The sequence below is a fragment of the Adiantum capillus-veneris genome, chromosome 17, assembly GCF_014529385.1.
Source record: "Adiantum capillus-veneris isolate H3 chromosome 17, ASM1452938v2, whole genome shotgun sequence".
Lineage (NCBI taxonomy): Eukaryota > Viridiplantae > Streptophyta > Polypodiopsida > Polypodiales > Pteridaceae > Adiantum > Adiantum capillus-veneris.
In genome coordinates, this window is record NC_140947.1 from 79,406,903 (window position 1) to 79,422,337 (window position 15,435).

Below are 15,435 nucleotides of genomic sequence, written 5' to 3' on the forward strand. Positions count from 1 at the left end.
TTCAAACAAGCTATTGTAGATGTATCTTTCAGTCAGAGAAGCCTTCAAAATTGTATGGTGTAGTAGCAGGTTTTTGAATTCCTCCCGCTTTATCCTGAGCATTGTTTTTGCCCGCTCAGCAGCTCTCAGTGCTTCAGTCCTTTGATTCTTGATAATCATTATTTTAGATTCAACCTCTTCTTCTGATCCAGCAGCCTCCATCAGTTGTCCCATACAACTGACAATTGTATTCCAAGAAGACTAAATAAGAACTGAACATCTGTCTTTGACTGTAGCTTGACTGTAGCTGGATCAGAATCAGTAGGCTCATATATTGCCACTGGAACCACATAAGGTAGAGTTGAATAATCATCTTTGCTGAGCAGAAGATGCCCTTTCAATTGTTGAGTCTGCATTTGCTGCAACTTATCATGTTTTACCAATTGCAGAAGGTTTCCAGTATCTGTAGGAATTCCACCAGGCAAAGTCGAGAATGCTGGACCTTTCCCTTTGTCCAGTTGACTCTTGCCTGTGTCCCCTGACTGGTCTGCTATCTTCTCAACAGTGACTGACTTGCCATGATCTTTCCCAACCCAGTAGCAACTGTATTCTTTACAACTGACAGGTCAGGCACAGTCTTTTGAGCAGATTGCTGCCTAGCCTGACTCACTACAACTTTCTCAGGGGTTACGGCCTTGACTTGGCTTTCTATCTGCTTCAAAAATTCACTGCTTTTCTCAGTGTAATTTTTTGCTTCTTTGAACTGCCGGCTTCTTCTGTAGTTGCTTTCCTTTTCAAGTCGGTTGAAATGGTTTGACTGTCTGTTTCCTCGTCATCTGAGGACAGTTCAATGTTCTTTGGTTAAGAAATTGGCTTCTCACTCCAAGCCTTCTTTACCTGCTCATCAGCATCTACTGTAGTAGCCCAATACAGGAATTGCCAAACATACCAGGCTTTGAAAATAGTTTGAGATTTTAGCTTGACAGTTTGCTGGAGTACATTGTGAGAGAGAATTTGGCAAAGGTTAATATGAACCTGTGGATCCAGTATCTTGGACAACAGCATAGAAAACAATTTTTCGGATACATACGTTGGGTTGTTCTTAAGGCTTACTGCTTTGGGCTACAAGCCTGTAAGCAGTGGAGGCTTCCAGTCCTGCTACTCGAACTCCTTGAGCACTTGCCTTGCGCTTCCATCTAGCCGTTTTATCTTCCTTTAGAGCGATACTGATTTGCTGCGCATTTTCCACAAAAGGTTTGGGCTCATTGGGCATTCGGAATGCAAATGCTATGGCTTCTGGTGTCACTAACACCTTCCTACTATTTACCATAGCACTGCCATTTTCAGCATCAAAGGAATCAAGAACTTGCTTGATGATATCTGCATCAAAAGCAATCCTTGTAGCTTGCAACACAACTCGAAGATCCCAGAGTTGTAGCAGAGCCAGTGCTTGATCAATAAATACATAACGCTAAATTTTACTGTACGAGATAACAGGAAGGCTTGCCTTTGCCTCAGCAACTATGGCCTGGGTTTCCTCAAGAGACTCCTGCATCTTCTCTGAGCGTTTCTTTCCACCCATGCATTGTGAGGTCGATGACGATGAAACAGGCGAAGAAGAAGATGACTTACTTGTTGTGGCGAAGCCATTTCCTGGTGTCGCTGGCAAGACTATCTGACAGTCAATTGTCTCGTCAGAGGTCGAAGTTTGCGGCTACAGCGAAGAAACCTCGGAGCTTGGCAATGGTGAATGGTTGACAGGAGGGAAGCGTCGCACAGGGGATTTATGAGAAAAAATGCTAACTCTCCTTACTGTTATACGCGTTCGCACCATAAAAGCTCCACCACTGGCTGCTCCTAGACTTTTGTGCACCGTTGCTGTCGTGGAAGACATGCATTGGACAAGACTGAGACCCATCTTTGAAATGATTAGCACTGGCGTGCTATTTGACCATTGGGCACTTAAAAATTGGAAAGTGTATCCATACTGGCACTGGACCGATTTCCAGTCTGGCTTGACCATACTGGTACTGATTCTAAGGTCATCGTGATCTGGTCCTGCTGGTACTGGTTCTGAAGCTGGAACTCGTTGCACATGAAAAAGTCCAAAAATGTCTGATTCCGGTATCTCTTGATCAACAACCTCCAGTTCCTTAGTACCTTGTTCTAACTCAGTTTCTCTGGTCTCTGAATAATAAAGCTTAATCTTTGCTCCATTATATACTCCTGGCAACATTAGTCCAGATAAATCTTTCAGTCTGACTATGCCATTGGAGAAGACCCAATCCACCTCAAAAGGTCCTGCCCAGGCAATCTTCAAGTTCAGCTTCTTTGGACCCAGTCTAGACTGATATAGAAGCACTAAGTCTCCTTTCTGGAATTCTCAAACTTTAATTCAGCGATCATGCTAGTGCTTCCTTTGTTGTTGAACAATTTCTTGTTCCAATATAGCCCTTTGTCTGAGTGCATCTAATTGCATCAGTTCATCCAGCCTCTTCTTAAGATTATGGTTGAAGTCTAATCCATACTTCACGGCCATTCTCAGACTGGGGATTACAAACTCCATAGGAGACACAACTTCAGTACCATACACCATTCTGAATGGTGTCATTCCAGTAGTTACCTTATAAGCTTTCCTATAAGCCCATAGAGCAGTCTAAAGTTTCAAATCCCACTGGTCTGGTTTCTTTTGCACCACCTTAGTGAGAATAATCTTTATTGTCTTATTGCTACTTTCAGCCTGTCCATTGCATCTAGAATAGTAAGGAGTAGATTTCCGATGCTTGACTGAAAGCATATCCAATAGGATTTCCATAGTGTCATTGATAAAATGTGTTCCTTGATCGGTCACAATCTCTACTGGACATCCATATCGGCAGACAATATTCTCAAACAGAAACCTTGCAGTTGACTTGGGTGTGTTGTCAGGAAGAACCTTAGCTTCAACCCTCTTGGTAACATAACAAGTAGCCATTACTATGTACTTGTTCTTCCTGGGAGTCACCTTCTTAAAAGGTCCCATAAAATACAGTCCCCATTCCATGAATACTCCTAGTGGTTGTATTGGCATTAAGGGAGTCATATCTGCAGCTGTTGGTCGACCCATTCTTTGGCATATGTCACAAGTTTTACGAAAACTTTTGACATCAGCAATCAATGTTTGCCACCACAGACCAGCTTGCAGAATCTTCTTGTAGGTTACTTCGTTGGAAAAGTGTCCACCAGATTCATGATTATGAGATTCTAAAATCACTTGCATTCTTCCTTCCATAGGGACACATCGTCGAAGTACACCATCCACACCCAGTCGATAAAGTAATCCTCCTATGATGGTAAATTTTAGGCTTTTTATAATCAGAGCTTTCTTTTGATTATGCTTCCAATCCTCTGGAAAGGCACCTTGGGAAAGGAATTGATAAATATCATACCATTCAGGATCCACTGATTCTTCAGCCTCTAACTGAAATAAATCAACATCCACTCGCTCATCTCTCAAGGGTGATTCTAAATATCCTTCCGTACTTCTTGAAAGAAAATCAGCTCCACAATGGTTTCGGCCCGGTTTATGGAAAATTTTGAATTCAAATTCCATAAGGAACATCATCCATCTTATCAGCCTGCCTTGAATAATGACTTTGTTAATCAGAAATAGAAGAGCTTGATGATCCACATAAAAATGGAATAACTTTCCCAACAGGTAATGCTTGAACTTCGTGGCGCTAAAAACCATTCCGAGGGCTTCTCTCTCAGTAGTCGAATAGCCTTGTTCAGCTTGACTGAATCTACGACTTGCAAAATAAACCGGATAGTCTGTTCTTCCATCTGGATGAGCTAATATTGCCCCCATTTCCAATCGTGAGGCATCTACATGTACATGGAAAATAATATCCCAATTTGGCTGCCTAAGGACTGGTTTACTGGTAATAGCTTTTTTCAAATTCTGGAAACTTTCCTCACACTTAGCAGTCCAGTTGAACTTACTGGTCTTCTTGGTAAGCTCATAGAGTGGTACTGCTTGAGAAGAAAACTTGTGTACAAATCTTCTATAGAAATTCACATAACCCAAGAAAGAACTCAACTCTGAAGTAGTTCTAGGTGCTTTAGCTTGCTGGACACACTGTATTTTGTCATTGGCCATCTCTATTCCATTGCGGGAAACCACATGTCCCAGTAGCTGTCCCTTCCATACTAGAAAAACACATTTGAATGGATTCAAACAAATCCTCTTCTCCTGATAGCGTTTAAAAACCATCTCTAGGAATAGAAGGTTTTGTTCCTCATCTGAATAGACAGTGAAGTCATCCATAAAAATGGCGAGGATCCAATGAAGAAATTCATTAAACATCTCCATCATACACCGCTGAAAAGTAGCTAGTGCATTGTACAGGCCAAAAGGCATCACCGGATACATGAAAGCTCCCCACTCAGTGATGAAAGTGTTCTTGGCTCTATCTTCAAGAGTGATCTGTAACTGGTTATAGCCGCTATAACCATCCATGAAGCTATACATCTCATATCCTGCGATCTCATCAAGCAACATATCAGTAAAAGGTAAGGAAAATGGATCCTTAATAGTCTGGGTATTTAGTTTCCTATAGTCGACACAAACTCTCAATTTCCCATTCTTTTTGGGAACGACAACTATGGGAAATAACCAATCACAACTTGCCACTTCCGTAATGAACCCAGCCTTGAGAAGATTATCAATCTCCTCCTTGACCTTCTTTGCATAGTTTGGGTTCATCCGGTATCTTTGCAATCTTACTGGCCTAGCATCCGGTTTCAGTGGTATTCGGTGTTGTGAGTGATAGACTTCAGGATCTACTCCCTTCAAATCTGTATGTTCCCAGGCAAACACATCTTTATAGTTCTGGAACATCTTTTGTGCCTTTTCCTTCATTGCTGGGTTGAGGTGCTTGTTAACCTTGATCATTCTGGGATTTTCCTCTGATCCCAGGTTCCACTCTTCTACTTCCTGATCATCTGGGAGCAACCAGTTTGGTTCGCCTCCTTTTCGTTTGGTCGATTCTTTAGCGAAGTCCCAGGATGGTCCATTCATTTCTGAATCATTATTCTGATCCAGTTGGTATTCTTCAGAACATACTGGTTCCTCTACTATGCCAGTATCAGCTAGTTCCTCTATTCTTCGAGTTAGCTGAACTGTTCTTTCCCCTGCATTGACTTCGGTAAACTATTTAGGGAATTGTCTCTTCTGCTTGTCAGCCTGCTCTTTGTTCAACAAGACTGCATTCAAGTCGATTTCTGTCAAAGGAAATATGTTCATAGCCGCTAGCATTCGCTCGATTTTCTTGGCTCTGTACTTCTGACACAACTCCTTCGGCCTCAGTTCCTTTTTGAAGCTCCTGGTATTGTTGGTCTGGATTTGGATTCTGCCACTGGCCCCTTCTATGGTTAGAGTTTGGTTTGTGTAGTCATGAACAGCATGTGCTATTCTTAACCATGGGTGCCCTAGTAGCATTCCATATGCTCCCTGCACATCTAGGACTACGAAACTGGTTTTGAATTTCTCCCTCCCAACTCTTATCTGCATGTTTTCAATCATACCCGTCGCCTGTACAACTCTACAATCTGCCATTCTCACTTTGAATGGTGCTGGTTTCATATTAATGATACCCATTCTTTGCTGAAGATGGGCTCCCATTATGTTGACTCCTGACCCTCCATCCACGATAACACCTGAGAGAGGTTCCCACTGCTTCCTGACCTTGTAGTCTACCTGAATAAGTAGAAAATCATCATCCCGGACAGCCGTCAGGTCCATTGTTCTGGCCTCTGCCTCAGTCTTCCTGCGCTGTCTAATAAAGTTGGCCACCTCAGGCAAGGTCTTTCTTATATCCTCCAGCTCTACAGTCAACTTTTGGATTCTATCACAATTTTTCACATGAATTTCTTCTCTCTCTTGGTCACACTGATTGTCAGATCCATCCACTCCCATTTCATCAGCTAGTCCATGTACCACAGCCGATATGGTCTCTGTCATGGCCGGTACTGACTGATCTTTATCAGTCAATTGGGTTGGTATCCTCTGAATGACTCTAGCTTCGGAACTTTCTAGACTGCTCTAGAAGCTTCTTAGCTAAATCCTCCGTGATTTTAGCTGCTAGTTCCCGCTACTCTTTCCACTCATCTACCACCTTTTCTTTACCTTTGTCCTTCCAAACTTCCCTTTGTTGAGCCCACTTACTACTGTTAGGATTGACTGGTACTTCTGAAATGTCTAGGATTTCTTCAATGACTACTCCCTTGCTCCTGGTAACCACCCTGACTGGGACTGGCTCTGGTTCCTTAGCCTCAGTAGTAGTTGTTACAAGTGCATCTGGACATTGGGCTGCAAAATGACCATACTTCCCACAAGTATAGCAATTCATGCTCCTGTTCTGGAAGTTGCCTCTTCCTCTTCCTCTGCCCATTCCTGGTTGGTATCTGCCATGTCCTTGACCAGTACCACTGGTACCTGGTCTCTCCTCTTGAGCTACTTTGATTGGTTCTACCTTCACTGGTTTAGTGTAGGCAACACTGGCAGATCCTTCCCTTTCTTAAAATGGTGAATTCTGATGCCACAATTATTCCATAGGTGACCAAAGGCCTTGCAGTAGGTACATTGTGGACATTCAGTGGAGATATGGTCCTTGGATTTGCATCTTGAACACAAAGTCTCCATCTTTCGGACTGGCTGTCTTGTGTGGCTAATTTCTGCAATTTGCCTAGCCATCTCTTCAATTTTCTTGGTCCATGATCCCTTCTTTGATTTCTCCTTTGCTCCTTCATTGGAGCTGCTCTCGGAGCTACTGGACATTTCACTGGAATCAGAAGTTTTAGTAGCAGAGCTACTGCTACTGGTCCTGCGCTTCTTGTGGCTCTTCTACTTCTTAGCCTGCTGTTCTAGCTTTAATGCCCTTTGGACCAGATCATTGAATTTTTTTGTAGGGGCTGGTACTTCTTGTTCCCTAAGCTTCTTGCTTCTGAACCCATTCAGGAACCATGCCCTCAATCTCTTCTCAGACGGCGGTTCTTGCAACTTCCTGGTTAGCTCTTTTATCTTTTCCACATAGCTGCGGACTTACAAATTTCTCTGTTTGATCTTATCTAATTCATAGAGAATATCTTCGTCCCCTCTATTGTCTGAATATTCCAACGTGAATGCCTTAAGCAATTTGTTATATGATCTCAGCTGGCATGCAGGGTAATGGTAATATCATTTCCTCGCTGCCTCCTTCAAGGTTTGTGGAAAATATTCCCCCCAATCATCCTCATCAATGTTTTTTAGTTCAGCATATTGCTCGAAAGCTTGAATGTGAACATCTGGATCATCCTTTTTTCCCCCTTTGAATATTGGAAAGGAAATCTTCAGGGAAGCTATGTAATCATTTCGATTACTACTAATCTTGGAGCTTCTCTTCTTGGCTTCAGAATGACGCTTGGGAGCCTTCTTGCAATTGTCAATGTCAGCATCCCAATCAATCATTGTCTCTGTCTCAGTGTCAGTGCCTTCTCTGGTTTGTCTGCTAGAAGTACGGTGACTTCCCTTACTACCCTTGGTATCCTCATCTCTCTGGAGAGACTGAGAATTCTTGGAACTCTTTGCCTCCCGTGCTTCCGGTTCTGCCCGTCGGCGTCAAGAATGACTGGAGTGCTGTGAGTCCTGCACCTCATCAGCCTGACTATGCTCCACCTGAGCCTCAATGTCAGTCATCTTCTCTTGCTTTGGGTCAAACTCACTTCCTTACTCCTCAAGAATGGGGTCCACACGAATGGTAGATTTCCGGCCACGATTGGATTTTGGTGCCATTGCTGAAAACTTCAACTGGGAGAAGAGTCTTTTAGTCAACAAGCTTCAACTGGAGCCACCGTGATCGCCAAAATGGAATTGGAGCTGATCTCTTGAGACAGCTAATTCCAGTGTTGAAAGATTTCAGCTACTACTAGTATGGGAAGATTTCAGACAGCAGACTGAACAGGAATCAGAGACTAAACTGGAATGTGGATACTGAAATAAGAATCAGACTTAGATACTGGAATTAAGGTTCAGATTCAGAAGATTGGACGAGAAGTAAGTATAACTGAAATATATGCCGTGATTAGGGTTACAGATCAAGATTACAGCGAATATGATTACAAAGAGAAAGTACATTCGACAATACTGCCAATGATTCTCAAGTACAATTATAGCCAAAGCGCTAACCCAAGTGATAACAATTTCCTACCGATTACAATGTAATGGGCCCTATTTATACACTTCGGGTTTACTGTAGTAATTACCATAGTAATTACTAAGTAGTTCGCTGCCCATCTTCTAAGAAGACGTTCCCACATAGTGACTTTCCAGTCGTCTACAAGCAGCAACAATAGAAAGAACCTCAGCCAGAGAAGGAAGTGAGCCCTGCACTAGAAGAGACCACACAGTCTGAAACATCACCCTCTACTTCCACATAGCATGAAACATCCAAGGCATCCACAAGGCCTCAGGATGACAAAGAAAAAGAACGATTGTCTACCTCCACGCAAGAAGAACCAGCAGCTACGACGCAGCAGAAAGACACACATTATGCTACATACACATCCACTCAGCTGGCAAGACAAGAGGATTGGAAGTCAAATGACGAGGTAATACTGCAAGTAAATGGATATGCAAGGTAGATGCAAGATATGATGGAACGACTCTGTTCAGTAGATCTTATCCGCAACACAAAGGCTAAAGAGCTCAAGATGGTGATTGACGCTCTCCAAGGAGAGTTAGAAGACAGAATGACTGTCATCACCGATCTTCAGAGGAAAGTGCAGGAGATGAAAGCCGAAGTTGAACAGCATCAGCTAGCAAGAGACCGTCAGCAAAAATAAATGGAAGAGTTAGGTGATCTGCTCACCAAGTTATTAGACGCTTGCAAAGGGAAAAATGAACAGCCGACAGAGGTTACAAATGAACTTCTTACGATATCCCTGTCAGCTCAAAAAATTCAAGTGCAATTGGATGTTGCAAATGCCTCTTTACAGTACTCTGAACAGCAAATCAGTGATCAAGCAATCTTCTTACGACAAATAAGAGAAAAACCAGTCGTGACCTCGATCAAAGGGACTGATGAAGTATACAAGGCACTAGAAAATAAGAATAAGGACCTCGAGTTAGAATTAAAGCTGAAGCAATCACAGTGCAGGGACCCGTCATTGATGCGGGTCCAGAGAGAAGAAGAGTGTTGAGCCAGCAGAGGATCACACCCACATTTTTGCTCACACTCATCATTTTGTAACCATTGATTGTAATAAATGTCTTTCCGACATTAATTTTGATTTGAGCCATTCATTAAGTAACGGGACTCAATTGAGTTTCCAGCTTGTAATCCCGAAGTAATTTCACTTGCTGATGTAATTAGTTAGTGATGTTCTCACCTCCAAAGCTGAGGTATATAAGCCAAAGTTTTTGTAACCTAAGAAAAGATTTATTAATCAAAGTGAGTTTTTTGGAGCGCCGTGACTGTGTCTGTGAGAGAGAGAGAGAGAGAGAGAGAGAGAGAGAGAGAGAGTGAGAGTCTTATCTACTTGCTACGCGAGCTACGGAGCCGCCATTGGAGAAGCGACACCGCCATTGTGTTAGCAACGGTGAGAGCTACGCACAGATACCAAGAGTGCGCGCTATCGGCTTCTATGTGTGGTAAGTTCCTACGAGCTTCGGTGTGAGTTTTCTTCCAACTCGTGTGTCGAAATGGAGCGTGCAGCATATCTATAGAACCACAACGAGTAGAGCTACACATTAGTACCATCGGGGTCAAGTTTTGATCACCTGTATTTTTCGGCCTGTCTTCATACGCGTTTACCGCACGGAGTGGTTATAGGTTGATTTTGCAGTTCAAGTCTTTAGGGTGTTGTTCTTACCTAGTGTATAGACTTCCCCTTGAGTTTGAGATCGATTCAATGATTCTAGATCCTGTTTCGTATAGCATTCGTTCGTAGTACGGATTTCAGTCACTTGCGTATTTTAGAACTTAGATTTGATTTCCTTAGTAGTGATTGTCATTAGAAGGTCGAGTAGGTGAGTTGACACCCACCTAGTTGTTTCCATGCGCCTGCGGATCAAGCTCCATCCTCGTCTGACAAATTCTGTTGTTGGTTGAGTTCTCGCTATTTAGCTTCCGCTAGCGGCGTAACCGCCTTAACATTTGGCGTCGTTGCCGGGGACGAGAGCCCTAAGTAGGTGACCTTAGACTAATCCTACGAGGTGAGTCGTATAAACTACTTTGTATACTTTAGTTAGAAAAGATCTAGGAGTGGTAAACTCCGAAGATCTCGAGAGATACTAGGAAGTGGGGTATTCCTGGGTCTTCCGTGTTGACAGTATTTTTAGTTTAGCTTAGATTTGTTTGTTGTTTTGTTGGTGTTGAGTAGTTGTTGATAGAAGAAGAATTTGCTAGTCCGTGAGTGGCAATGGATCTCTTTAAAATCACAATTACCAAACCCATTTTATGATTAGGAATAGCTTAGGTAGGACTTCATTTGATCCTGATCTAGAGCTAGTAATCATTGGAGTATTTGCTTGATATGGTTGATTGCATGTTAGATCACTAAACCGTCGAGTTAGTAGTGAAACTTGAAATAAACAAAAGTCAGAGAAATTTTCTGTGTATCTGGGAGTTGCTGACCACTTGAGAAAGCTTAAGGAAGGATTCTGTGCCAAAAAACTGGAAATCTGCAACTTTAGACATCATACGCGTATGATGTCTTAATGACCAAACAGAGACCAAAACAGAAATTTTGACTTTACCAGAGTGTTCAAAAGGGGGGTTATACCCTAATTTCAACTTAAAACAAGAGCATTAACACTCAAAGAAACCCAAAAAGACAAGCCGGAGTACAAGAAACGCAAAGAATAGGAAATTTTGGATTCAGATCTTGTTTTTACATTCAAACCTGACAAAAACACTTGAAACTCAATTATAAACATTGGAGAAGGCTTAAAACCAAGGATAGTCAAAATCTGGGACAAAAGACATCATACGCGTATAATGTCTTTTAGCACATCCACTGCTTATTTTTGATATCTGACCTTACAAGATTGTTGCAAACACTGTAGAAAGCATAAATATCAAGTCTTGACCCAAATTGATGAAAAAGACATCATACGCTGTCGTGCTGTGACACGTACATAGTGGGAACGCAGGCTACAAGAGTTATCTTGTAATTTTTTAGATCCATTTTTATCTTTCCTATAATATACATATGCATTTTTAAGTATAATAATAAGACTTCTATCTCATCCTAATATTTTTCTCAAGGGTAACCTATTCTTACTTTACCATCAGAAAATACTATGGGAAAAGCATCAATAGCTCCGCCTCTTTAACTTGGGGCAAAAAGCATTGATTCTTTATTTCTACTATTTCATTATCATCTCACACCCTAGCTAGATCCTATATCTAGGGTAAACTCCAATATATATATATATTCTATGTATTTTTAATACTTTTCTTATATTTCTTTTTAAATAGCTACTAGGAGAGAATCAAATCCTAGTGGGACACTAGGTGGCATGATTTCAAAGATACACTTATTTTAATGCATTATTGCAAGCATGATTACAAAACTTTGTCAAGGAGCAATGTCATGCTTTCATATGGCATGAGGTGTCCTTGTGAATTAAATGAAAGTCTAGGCTAAGGAGACCACATGAAGACTTTTGCTGCCATAAATGGACCCTATTTTGATGAATTTTTTACACAAGGTTCCAATCCGAATTGGAAAACGATTTTAAAATGAAAATCGTAGCTAATGAGCTGAAGTTTTTGCCCATATTTTTACTTTTTTATTTGGAGCCACGGTTGAAAAGATATGATCAAAATACTGGACCCCAGTCTGCCCACATCATGCAAGGACAGCTCATTTCCAACTTTTCCAATTCATGTTCACACTGGCTCCTCTCTTCTTGTGTAAACCCTTGGGGGTTCCCTTCACCTATAAAAGGGGACCTCTTCTTCCTTGGAAGAAACTCAAGCATTCAAGTCATTGATGAGAGGAACTCTTGAGGGAGTGAGTAGTAATGCCTAATTGTACTTAGCCATTAACATAAGCCCAAGCCTACACTTTCTCCTAGAGGGAGACTAGCCATTCTTGCAACAAGCTAACCTTGGAAGATCAACTCTTATCAAAGAAGGTCTTGCACTTGGTGTATCAATCAAAGTGGAATTATCCACTCTTCTTCTCTCTCCATCAATAATGGTGCCGAAGGGTTTGTCAAGTAAGATGTGTTCTACATTGATGTTTTCTTTATTTCTTTTTGTTTTCTTTTTCATCTCTAATCCGATATATATATATATATATATATATATATATATATATATATATATATATGTATGTATCTAATCTCATCTCCTTAACCAAATCTATCTCTCTCACTCTTAGTAATTCATCCTCTCTACAAATTTTAGGTTCTCTTTGCTACAGGTACATCTCTCCCCGCAGTATCCTTATTGTCTACGGGCAAGAATAGGGCTTGGGAGGGAAAATTATCATCTCTTCACTTCTCTCATATCTACATTTTTCACATACTATCCTAGATGAATAACCCACATGATGATCATTTCTATCGCTTTCACTATGTACAATCTATTAGAATTAACGTATGGATTAGCCGTAAAATACACTTTCAACAACGTATAGTGTTTCTCTTTGGCCCAGAAAGGCTCAATGAAATACTTCTATCACCGGATCCCATCATACTACCTCTCATAGACTATAATTTTTCTTTTGATGTAAGCGTAGTTATCTTGCTATGAACCAAGAGTATTTGTACACACAATTAATCCCAATCACTAGACAAAATATATATACTACGGTAAGCACAAAGCTACAATTCCAAAGAACAATTCGTAGCCTATTTGGTCAGCCAAGATTGAATGCCATTAACTCATCTATTGACCCTTTCATATTACCAATGATACGATATGACCATAGCCTTGATGTTTTCATCTTTGTGTTGTTTTGATATTCTCTTTTGTGTTCTTTCTTTGTGTGTGAGTGCAAGAGAGAAAGAGTGGGTCTTCTTTGATTGCACTTCTTATGAAACAGAAGTTGTCCAACTGACAAGATTAAACAATTGACCAAGTATCAATCAGTTTGGATCAACTCTGACCACAAAAACTTGGGAAAACAAATTGCCGAGACGGAAAAGTTAAAGTCCTTTAGGGGAATTGATGAATTTGAGATCGGGCAGGAATCTCCAGAATAACCAACCAAAACAAGGGGAACAAGCAAGTGTCATATCAACCGAGGGAAGTGTAAACCAAAGTTGGGTGCAACCATTAGAGCCGATCTTTGAAGGAAGTGTTTCTGATACTTCTTCGAAGAGATCTTACGAGATTTTCACCGAACACTTGGAACACTTGAACCTGAACAACAGAGAAAATATGGCAGCAGGATCATCAAACCCTTCCGCCACAATGAAGCTATTGTTCATAAAATACCAGTGCGACAATGAGCAAGGTGCCAAGATCTACAAAGATGGAATGGACCGCTATTGTGTAAAGATAGAAGATAGACCTAGTGAGTTCAAGGACTTAGTTCCTGTGAGCTATAGCGGAGATAGATATCTAGATGACCAGGGTACCATGTACTTGGTAGTCCTAAACCCTAACATTGTGGACAAGTGGGGATTGATGGGCAGCAAAGCCAAAGTAGATGAAGAACTTGAGGAGAAAGCACCAATAATGAACTTCCCTGATGCGAGGTTAAGAAGAGAGAATGAAACTACAAGGATCAACACTGATAACATCTATGTGGGGCTATACAAATATAATAATGGGGAGCAAGATCTCTATTATAGATGTGAAGAACCCTACACCGGAGAGTTGACAGACCAAAAAAGACTTTATGTCTTTACCTACACAGAGGGATCGGAAGTGAAAATTGCCGCTTACGACAATTATGGGAGGCAATACTCAACAATGGGCAAGACAAAATTAGAAGGATATACATACTTTGGGGGACCACTACATCAGTATTATGTTACTTCTAGCTCACAAAGACCAGCACCAACAAATGGAGTGCAAAACCCAATGACAACAGGAGGACAAAGAACTCAGGCTGCTGACTCTTTCAGTCAACCTCAGTACTCAAAGCCCGGACCAATGGGATCATTACATTCCAGAGAGTCAATGGATACGAATCGAGGTAGTGCAGTTCCAATCCCCACGTATACCACTCCAGGTCCAAGGTTCGAAGCGGAACCATCACATTTACCTCCTAGTAGTAGACTCAGGGCAGGGGAACCGACAAGGGTAACCCATGAAGTCCATGATGCTAGAGAAAGCTTTAGCCGGGACACAGGAGCAATGATATCGGTAGCAGACCATAGACGTATGAGACCATCTCAAGTAGCCAAGTGTATGCCAAAGAAGTATGGTGGTTCAAGAGATCCTTATGCACATGTGTCACTCTTTAAGCAAGTCTTAAGAGCTGAGCAGATAACAGATTTCCATACACAATACGAGGGATTTGGTCTTACTCTAGAATGTACGGCATTGACATGGTTTCAACCACTGAACAGAGGGGGATTCCATGACATTGACCATTTGCTAAGAGAGTTTGCTGAGGAATTCTCAAAACGAGGGATTAAGCACAATACGGTCTCACAAATATATGCTTTTAAACAGAGAGAACACGAAAAAGTGAAGGAAGCTTCACTTCGCTTCAAACAATACATTGAGAGATGTCCTGTACGTGAACGACCACAAGATAACAGACTATCTGTTCTCTTTATTGAAGGATTGAGAAACGACACTCTCAAGAAGGACTTGCACTTGAAAGCTTGTACAAGTTTCGAGCAAGTAACGAGAGAAGCATTGTACTTAGTGGATAACTGTACGGTTTATGGAGAGGTGTCAGCGGATACAGATTTTGCATCCAGTAGCTCTTCCTCCGTAGCGAGCGAGACTACCACTAAAAAGAATGTTCAAACAACAACCATGCCAAATGTAGAGCAAATGATAGAAGATGCTCGAAAAAGGATGGCACCATACCAAAAACCATTGCCAAAACCACTGAAATGGTGTGCTATTGAACAAAAATGGACAAACGATCCAACAGAGGAGTGCTATTACAACAAAGGGTATGTAAGGGAGCGTCAGTATGCACCTCTTGCTCAATTAGCACCACCTCAGGTACATCCAGTACCTCGATACCCAACGGGAAATGTATCAGGACCTATGGGGATAGAAAGACCGCAACCGGTATTGGGACAACAACCACCTTTACCAGGAGCAAGACCAGTGGGCATTAGATATGCACCAACCTTAGAGAATCAGGAATAACAAGCCTTAGTGCCTGTTCAAGCCTATTATGAAGAATCTGGTGCACACATGTCTCCAACTGTGTATTACCCACCAGAAGAACCCAAACAACCAGAACCATGGGACATGATTGGGAATGTTGGAACACCAACAGTTACAAGTG